Below are 8215 nucleotides of genomic sequence, written 5' to 3' on the forward strand. Positions count from 1 at the left end.
CAGGAAGGGGTGGGGGAACCAAGGTTCTTCCTGAGTCTTTTGTTTCTTAATAACAAGCTTGAAAATCAGTATCCCAAAATGTAAAACGTTTGGTCCCCTTCTTGAGCAAGATGCAGACTTTGGATCAGGCATTCTGTAGGATATGCTAGGTAGGTGGTCCTTCGTAGCGGTGGGGGTGCTGAATCACCCGCCCATACCTGCTGCCGCACACCCTCCAAGCTCAGGAAGTTTTCCCATAAGCACAGAAACAGCCCCCTCCTCATTCTCCCCTCCCTCTCCTGGCCCCTCCCAGCCTCACAGCAGGGGTTCTCCAGTGGCATTGCTGTTAGATGGACCTCCGAGTCTGGAAACCACAGGCAAACAACCAGTCCCGGAAATCTGAAGTGGAGGTGTCAGCCAGCCAGGCACCTTCACAGACAGTGAGACCTGAGGGGACACAGACCTGCCCTGGGCAGGGATGGAAAGGGGCCGCTGCACCTGGGCCCCTGCACCAAGCTTAGGAGCAGGAGCAGAGCCTGGTCCAGCAGCCCACCAGTGCCCAGTGGGGGTGTGCGGAGGTGAGGAAGTGAGAGCTGGAAAGGAGAGACTTGGTGTGCTGGCCTCGAAACTCTCTTCGGTCTTGTCTGCAAACACAGGATACTGGGTAGACATTTGATGAGCAGTTTGGGCTGAGAGCTACGGGTCACCACCAAGGCCAAACTTGGCAAACGCATTCAGTTGAGTTTGGCAGCTGGAGCTGGATGCTGAGGTCAGAAACTGGTTTTCATTACTGAGATTGTCCTGCTCCTGAAATCCAAGCCGATCCTCAACGATGAGCCATGAAAGGCACAAACATTTAAGATGGACAGACAAAACCCACAAGCTGTTGCTTTCAGGGAATGTCATTTTACGAAACAGAAAGTCAAATACCATATGATCTCTATTATATGTGGAATCTAAAACAAAATAAATGAATAAACAAAGCAAAGCGGAAGTAGACCCATAGGTATAGAGAACAAGCGGATGGTTGCCAAAGAGGAAGGGCCTGAGGGATGGGAATTCAATTTTTGTTAATAATTTGTTTTATAAATTTTAAAACATTTGAAAGAAATAAAGAAGCATCCTGTATGAGGGCAACTCCCTCAGTAATGCTGACCACTCAGCACTTTCTTTTAAAATGAAAACAGAATGTGCTTGAAAACTGCAAGTTTTCTAATGGAAACCCTTGCTGAATCCATTTTTATTTTTATTATTTATTTATTTATTTTAAAAGTCACTGAATTTTTTTTTAAACTTTATTGGGGAGCAATGTGTTTTTTCAGGGAACAATGTGCTTTATCCAGGATCCGTCAGCTCCAAGTCAAGTTGTTGCCCTTCAATTTTAGTTGTAGAGGGCACAGCTCAGCTCCAAGTCCAGTGGCCATTTTCAATCTAGTTGCAGGGGGCGCAGCCCACCATCCCATGTGGGAATTGAACCGGCAACCGTGTTGTTAAGAGCACGCGCTCTCAACAACCGAGCCACCCGGCCTCTCTGAGTCCATTTTTAAACACTGGACACAATTCTCATAGAGCAGGTTCAGGTTTACTGTGAAGGTTGCCCCATATTAACAACTGATTCCTTTTACCTTTCTCTTTTGCAAAAACTTTGCACAAAAGAGTTTTTACTTTTTGTTTTGGCATATTTACGTTGCGTTTCTGCGGATAGCAATATGGACACTCCTTATCAGGAGGGCAGGGCCTGCGGCCTGTGAGTCATGGATTCAGAATTCCTTGAGCAGCTCTCCTGTGCCAGGCAGCGTGCTGGGATGGCCTGACAATGCTGGAAAAGAGCCACGGAACTCATAACATTTACATTTAAAATCACAGTTGCTGAGGCTGTGTGTGTGGGTAAGAGAGACAGGAAGTCCTCTGGGCAGTTGGATTCATGGCGCTTTAAGTGTATCCTGCCTTAAAAGAGCCCGTGGATGGAAGAAATGGCAGCCGCTATGAAAGGGGTATAAAAGACACACCTCAAAACCAAGAACACGTGGAATGCGGTGCAGGCAGAAAGAAGCTCTGACTCCCACTGGCTAGGGTTCTCTTTTACTGGTTGGGAAATTTTTAAAATTTTTGTTTTTAAAGATTTTATTGGTGAATCGGGGAAGGGGAACAGACAAGCTGCTGCCCTTTTGTTCTTCAGTCCAGTTGTGGAGGACGTCACTTCACTGGCCCATGTTGGTGTTATCATTGCGCTCTTCCCGGGTGAGGCAGTCGCTCACTGGCCACTGGACGACCGCTCAGGGCGGCTCACAGCAGCCTATGCTGTCGCCGGCGACTCACGGCAGCCCAGCTCCAGGTTGAGCTGTTGTTCACCATCTTAGCTGTAGAGGGCACAGCGTCACTGGCCCTCATGTGGGATCCGAACCGGGCCCTGCTGCTCAGAGCTGGTGTCCCAAGCCAGCTCTTAACCAATGCGCCCCTCGGCCGGCCCTGGTTGGGCATTTTTTTAATTGTAATATCTTCTCGCATCTCTAAAGCCACAAATAAATGTAATTGCTGTTCCTGAGCTGAACGCGTCTGTAGAGGACCTCAGCATCCTGACCAGATAACGCGTGCATAGCCAGAATCATGACAAGGAAGAGAGGGGGACGAGGGGACTATATTCACTAAGTCCTGTTTTGACCCTACTCGAATTCATAGTCGTGGGGTGTAAGCCCTGGGGACCGATGATGCCGCCTGACTGGGTGCAGTCAGGCCAGCGAGGCAGCTGTGGTCTTCCTCATGGGGCCCCAGCCTGGGCACACAGTCTTCCCAAAGTCTTGGGTGTTGAGGGGGAATAAATTTCCAGAATGCCAAATTCCAAATGGCAGCCTTCAAAATTGATCACCTTTCAAAATCACCTTTCTCCCACTTGACGATGAAAGGAGGGCATCCGTCTCCCTTCTGCCCTTTCAACTGCACCCACCAGTATTGAGAAAGGTTGGGTAACTCGTGGTGGGAGAGTCCCGGAAAAGAAGCACAGGGCATCAGAAAAGGTTGTTGATTCAGGCAGTACATTTATAGCAAGGCCCTCTGCCTTAGAATTAAACTATTCAAGGTTTACGAAAAGGATTCTGGGAACTACAGATGGGCTTCAGAGTGGGTCTTCTCTGTATTTGCAAAATTGTCAGCAGTGGGAATGTATTTGGGTGAGTACCCTCATTTATTCACCAGGGTTTTGGTCTTATTTGTATGTTTTGTATGATTTCAAGGAGGTGTCGGAGAACAGCTCTGCATTTTTGTCCAACTCATCAAGTAAAAGGAAGGTATATTGGAGGTAAGTAGATAGCTTTATATTTTTTTATAACATTTATTTCAAATCATAGGAGAACTATTTTTATTTACTCTTACCCAAGATTATTAGATGTGTAAAATTTAATATTTAGAAACTTGTGGTCCCAGAAACATTTTTAAATGAATTTCAAATAATGCATGTATATTTTTCAGATGCAGACAAGTATGAGAAAGTGGTCAATTAAATGCTTTCAAAAATAAAATGAATGACATTAAGATACACTTACGGGGGAAATGGAACAAAAGTATGAAATTGATGATCAAAAGGAACAAAATAAATGACTTGGAGTTCATATATTTTTTAAACTATATGTTTGCATATTAAATAATATGCAAACCATAATATTTAGATTCCCTTGGCTACATTAGAAAAAGTTCTATAATAATTTTATTTGTAAATGTAAATTTTTAAAAAATGCATCAGATATTTCATTCTTTACCACTACCTAAATTCTTGATGTAACAATTTTTTAACGTTCTGCCCGAAATTATGACAGGCAATACCTAGTTTAAAAAAATCTTTTGGGTTCTGGAAGCATATGCGTGAAGACCACTAGCTCAGTGCATGTGTTTGCCTTCCTCTGACATTTTTTTCCCTGGGGTCCTCTGTCCTTTCCTTTTCAGTGAAGAGCGGTGGGTTTGGTTCCGCGACTGGATGTCCCCAGCTTCTGAACTGTGTTAATTCTGATCTGCTTGACATTAAGCTGAACGAATAAAGCAAGAAGATGGTTCATTCTGATGTGGAAATCGCGAAGCCCGATTCAGCCTCTGCCTCAGACAATCAGCTGCCCAATGGAAATGCTGATGTGCTGGAGGAAAAAGTGGAAAAAGTGAGTTGCTGCCTGAAAATCACCATCCATATGGATGTAAGCTGTGTCCATCTGAGGGCTGCGCTTTGTACCCAGCGAGGCCGCCTCCCTCACCTCTCCTGGGGCAGGACAGGATGTGGAGCCTATGCCTGAGCCCTTCTTGCAGCTGAGTGTAGATGTTTTGCCTTTGCTGATGCTGGCTGCTGGGCAATTTTGGCTTGGGAAGCCAGGTGACATGCTGACTGGCTCATGTAGGTGCTGACCGGGGCGCTCAGCCCAAGGAGCCCTGTTACCACATGTCCCCATCATGGTTCAGTCTCAGGCTGCAACTCTCTGAGGTGTCATCATGACGTTTTCTCATAGGGAAGCCACGTGCTGTCTTCTTTCTCAGAAGCAAGCGTATTTTTGGTGGGAACCAAACGTGGCTTCTGGAGTCAGTCCGACCTGAATTTGATCCTAAAGCTGACACGTCCAGCTGTATGATCTCGGGCGGGTGGTTATTTCTCCGTTCACAAGCCTGGTTTTCCATCTCTGAAATGGGAATACTGATAGTATTTACTCTGTGTGGCTGTTGAGAGAAATAAATGCAGCTAGAGGCTGGGCGCTCCATGCTTAGCTTATTGCTATTACATGTTGAAAAGCCATTGATCGTCAGCCTTTTGCAAGTTGACTCCATTTTCATGGTCAGGGTTAAACAACATTAAAAACCATGTTGAAGGACACAGACAAATAACAAGGTCCACGCATCTTTCCACCACCCTCTATAACTGTGTCTGGGCTGGCGAGAGCCGGCAGGGTGTAGGGCAGAACAAACTCACACTGCTCGTGACCACCTGCTTGTCAGGCAAGTTGCTTTGTCAGGCAAGTTGACCAGGGCGTGTCTTGTGATCTGGCGATTCTACCAACGTGTAGACCTTGGTTCTCCAAGTATGGTCCCCAGACCAGCAACATCAGCATCACCTGGGATGCTGAAATGCAAATGATGTTTGAAATGAAAGTAAGCACACCTTCCACACAATCCTCCCCCGAGACCTGGTCAACTAGCAGCTCCAGGCGCAGGGCCCACCATCTGTGGTCCAACAAGCCCTCCAGGTGTTTCTGCTTCGTTGCTAAAGCTTGAGAACCACTATGCAGACTCTTGCATGTGCCCGCTGGGCGCCATGCTCATTACAGCGTTGTTTATAATCGCAAACTCCACACAGGTGCCCATGAGTGGTGGGAGGCGCACGCAGGTTGTGGTCAGCTCATGTAGCAGAATTCTATGGAGAGGTGAAATAAATGAGCTAAGGCTCCAGGCATCCAGATGGCTGAGTAAGAAACAATGGTGAACCGAAGCATCAAGTCATAGAAGAAGTGTTACAGTATGATCTCGTTTACAATAGATAAAGTTCCAAAACAGGCCACAGTAAGCAGTGTATTGTTTGGGGGGAGATGGATATGTGGTAAAGCTGTAAAGAAGAGAAACGACGTGATCACAAGCCTCAGGACAGAGGGACCCTCCAGGGGTGAAGGGGCTTTAGGAGGAAGGGCACTAGAGGGGTGTATGGAATGTCTTAAGTACAGGGAATATGTGTTTTCTTAACCCTGGTGGTTGGTACATGCGCATTTGCTAATTATTGTTCATCTTTTATACACTCTTGGGAATGGGTGATGTAAAGAAATGAAAACCTATACGGAGGGCTGAGACTGAGGTTACTCCTGGGTACAAAGGCACAGCCAGGCTCCTGGCACTGCCACCATGGGCTTTCCCTGTGGAGGTGTGCTCCACGCCTTTCTTACGTGTTGTTATGGAGAAAAATGCCACCGGGAACTTGTTAAAAAATCAGCAAGGCAGATTTCACTCAAGACTATTGCAATAGGAGAGACAGACGGAGTTCAGCTGGAATACAAGAACAACCGGGTTTTATAACCAGCCCAGTGGGCAGGGTGAGAGAGAGCAGGAAGAAATACTAAGAGGAGCTTGCTTGGCTAGGATCCAGGGGCTGGGGGAGGGAACTGGATCAGCTATTAAAGGCGAGGGGCTTCTGGATGAACTGGCTCAGCAGCAGGCTGAGGAGAGGGCTCAAAGGAGCCCCACTCAAGTTTGGTCAAAGGAGTCCTTGCTGTGTGTACGCCCCTCTGTGCTGAAATTTGTCAGTATTCCCCGTATATGAAGTTTTCTATTCATGCATCTAAACCCACCTCGAGGCAGTTTTGCCTCTTGGAACATGTGGCAATGTCTGGAGACATCTTGGCTGTCACAGCTCAGGGAGAATAGTGAGCAGAGGCCAGGGATCCTGCTCAATCTCCCATAATGCCCCGAACAGCCTGCCACAGCAAAGGCTTGTCCGGCCCCCAAAATAAAGAGCTCCTCACCATGATGTAAAGAAACTAGTGTAGTAAAAATTATGTATATTATAAAACATATACAAAAATTAGAATTAAAAAAGAAAAATGTAAAAGATAAACAAAGTGATTTTTCTCATAATTTATTCCTAATTGGGTTGTTCATTTTCTTATTGTTGAGTTTCGAGGGTTCTTGATATATTTTGGGTAGAAGTCTTTGGCAGATATATGCTTTGCAAACATATGCTTGTCTTTTCATTCTCTTAACAGACTCTTTTAAACATCAGATATTTTCAATTTTAATGAAGTCCAATTAATCAGTTGGTTCTTTTATGGATTGGGCTTTTGGGGCCATATCTAAGAAATCATAGCCTAATTCATAGTCACAAAGACTTTCTCCTCTGTTTTAGAAGTTCTATAGTTTAAAGTTTTGCACTTAGGTCTGTGATCCACTGTGAATTAATTTTGGTATATGGCATGAACTATAGATATAATATCTTTGCGTGTCTGTGTGTGTGTGTGTGTGTGTGTGTGTGTGTGTAGGTATTCAATTATCCCAATACCATTTGTTGAAAAGCTTATCCGTTTCCCACTGCATTGTCTTTGCACCTTTTTTTTAAATTGGGGAATAGTATGTTTTTCCAGGACTCATCAGCTCCAAGTCAAGTAGTTGTTTCAATCTGGTTGTGGAGGGCGCAGCTCAGTGGCCCATGTGGGGATTGAACCGGCAACCTTGGTGTTATGAGCACTGCGCTCTAACCAGCTGAGCTAACTGGCCACCCCTGTCCTTGTACTTTTGTCAAAAATCAGTTGTTGACATGTGTCGGTTTATTTCTGGAGTACGTATTCTGTTCCATTGATTTCTTTCTCTATTTTTACACCAGTACCACATTGTTTTGGTTATTGCAGCCTTATAATAATTATTGAAATATGGTAACGTTAGTCCTCCAACTTTGATCTCCTTTTTCAAAGTCATTTTGACTAGTAGGGGTACTTAGACCATTTATATTTATTGTGATTGTTAATATTAATAAGTGGGCTTCAGAAGATCATTTTGCTATTTGTTTCCTATTAACCCTATCTGTTTTTCATTTCCTTTTTCCACTTTTTTTGCCTTCTTTTGAATTAATCAAGTATTTTTTTTATGATTCCGTTTTATCCTCTTTGTTGGCTTATTAAGTATAACTGTCCTAGGGTTTATATTATATATTATTAACTTATGAAGTCTACTTTCAAGTGATATTATGCTATGTCATGTTTAGTGTAAGAACCAATAATATCCTTCCCTGTCTCCCCTCCAAGCCTTTACGCTATTTTTTCATGAATTTTAACTTTAGCTACATCATAAACCTCACAATACATGGTTATTTTTCTTTGAATAGTCAACTGTCTTTTAAAGATATGTGTGTAATTTTTAAAAGTATAGTAGTTACCATTTCTGGTGGAGATCCCTTTATGTATCTCAGGCGTCTGTCTGTTCAGTACCATCTTCCTGCTGCCGGAAGGACTTTAGCATTTCCCTGCATTGCAGGTCTGCCAGTGATGGCTTCATCCATCTTTGTCTGTCTGAAAACATCTTTATGTCACAGGGTATGAAATAAAAGGCTTTATTTGTCCTTTGGTATGTCTGAAAAAGTCTTAATTTCGCCTTCATTTTTAAAAGATATTTTCAGGATTTTAAAAATGTTGCTTCACGGTCCTCTCACTTGGCGTTATTTCTGATGAGAAATCTGCTGAAATCTCATCTTGGTTCCTCTGCACATAGCATGTCGTTCTCTGGCTGCTTTAAA

The sequence above is a fragment of the Hipposideros armiger genome, unplaced genomic scaffold (assembly GCF_001890085.2).
Source record: "Hipposideros armiger isolate ML-2016 unplaced genomic scaffold, ASM189008v1 scaffold_653, whole genome shotgun sequence".
In the NCBI taxonomy this organism is placed as follows: domain Eukaryota; kingdom Metazoa; phylum Chordata; class Mammalia; order Chiroptera; family Hipposideridae; genus Hipposideros; species Hipposideros armiger.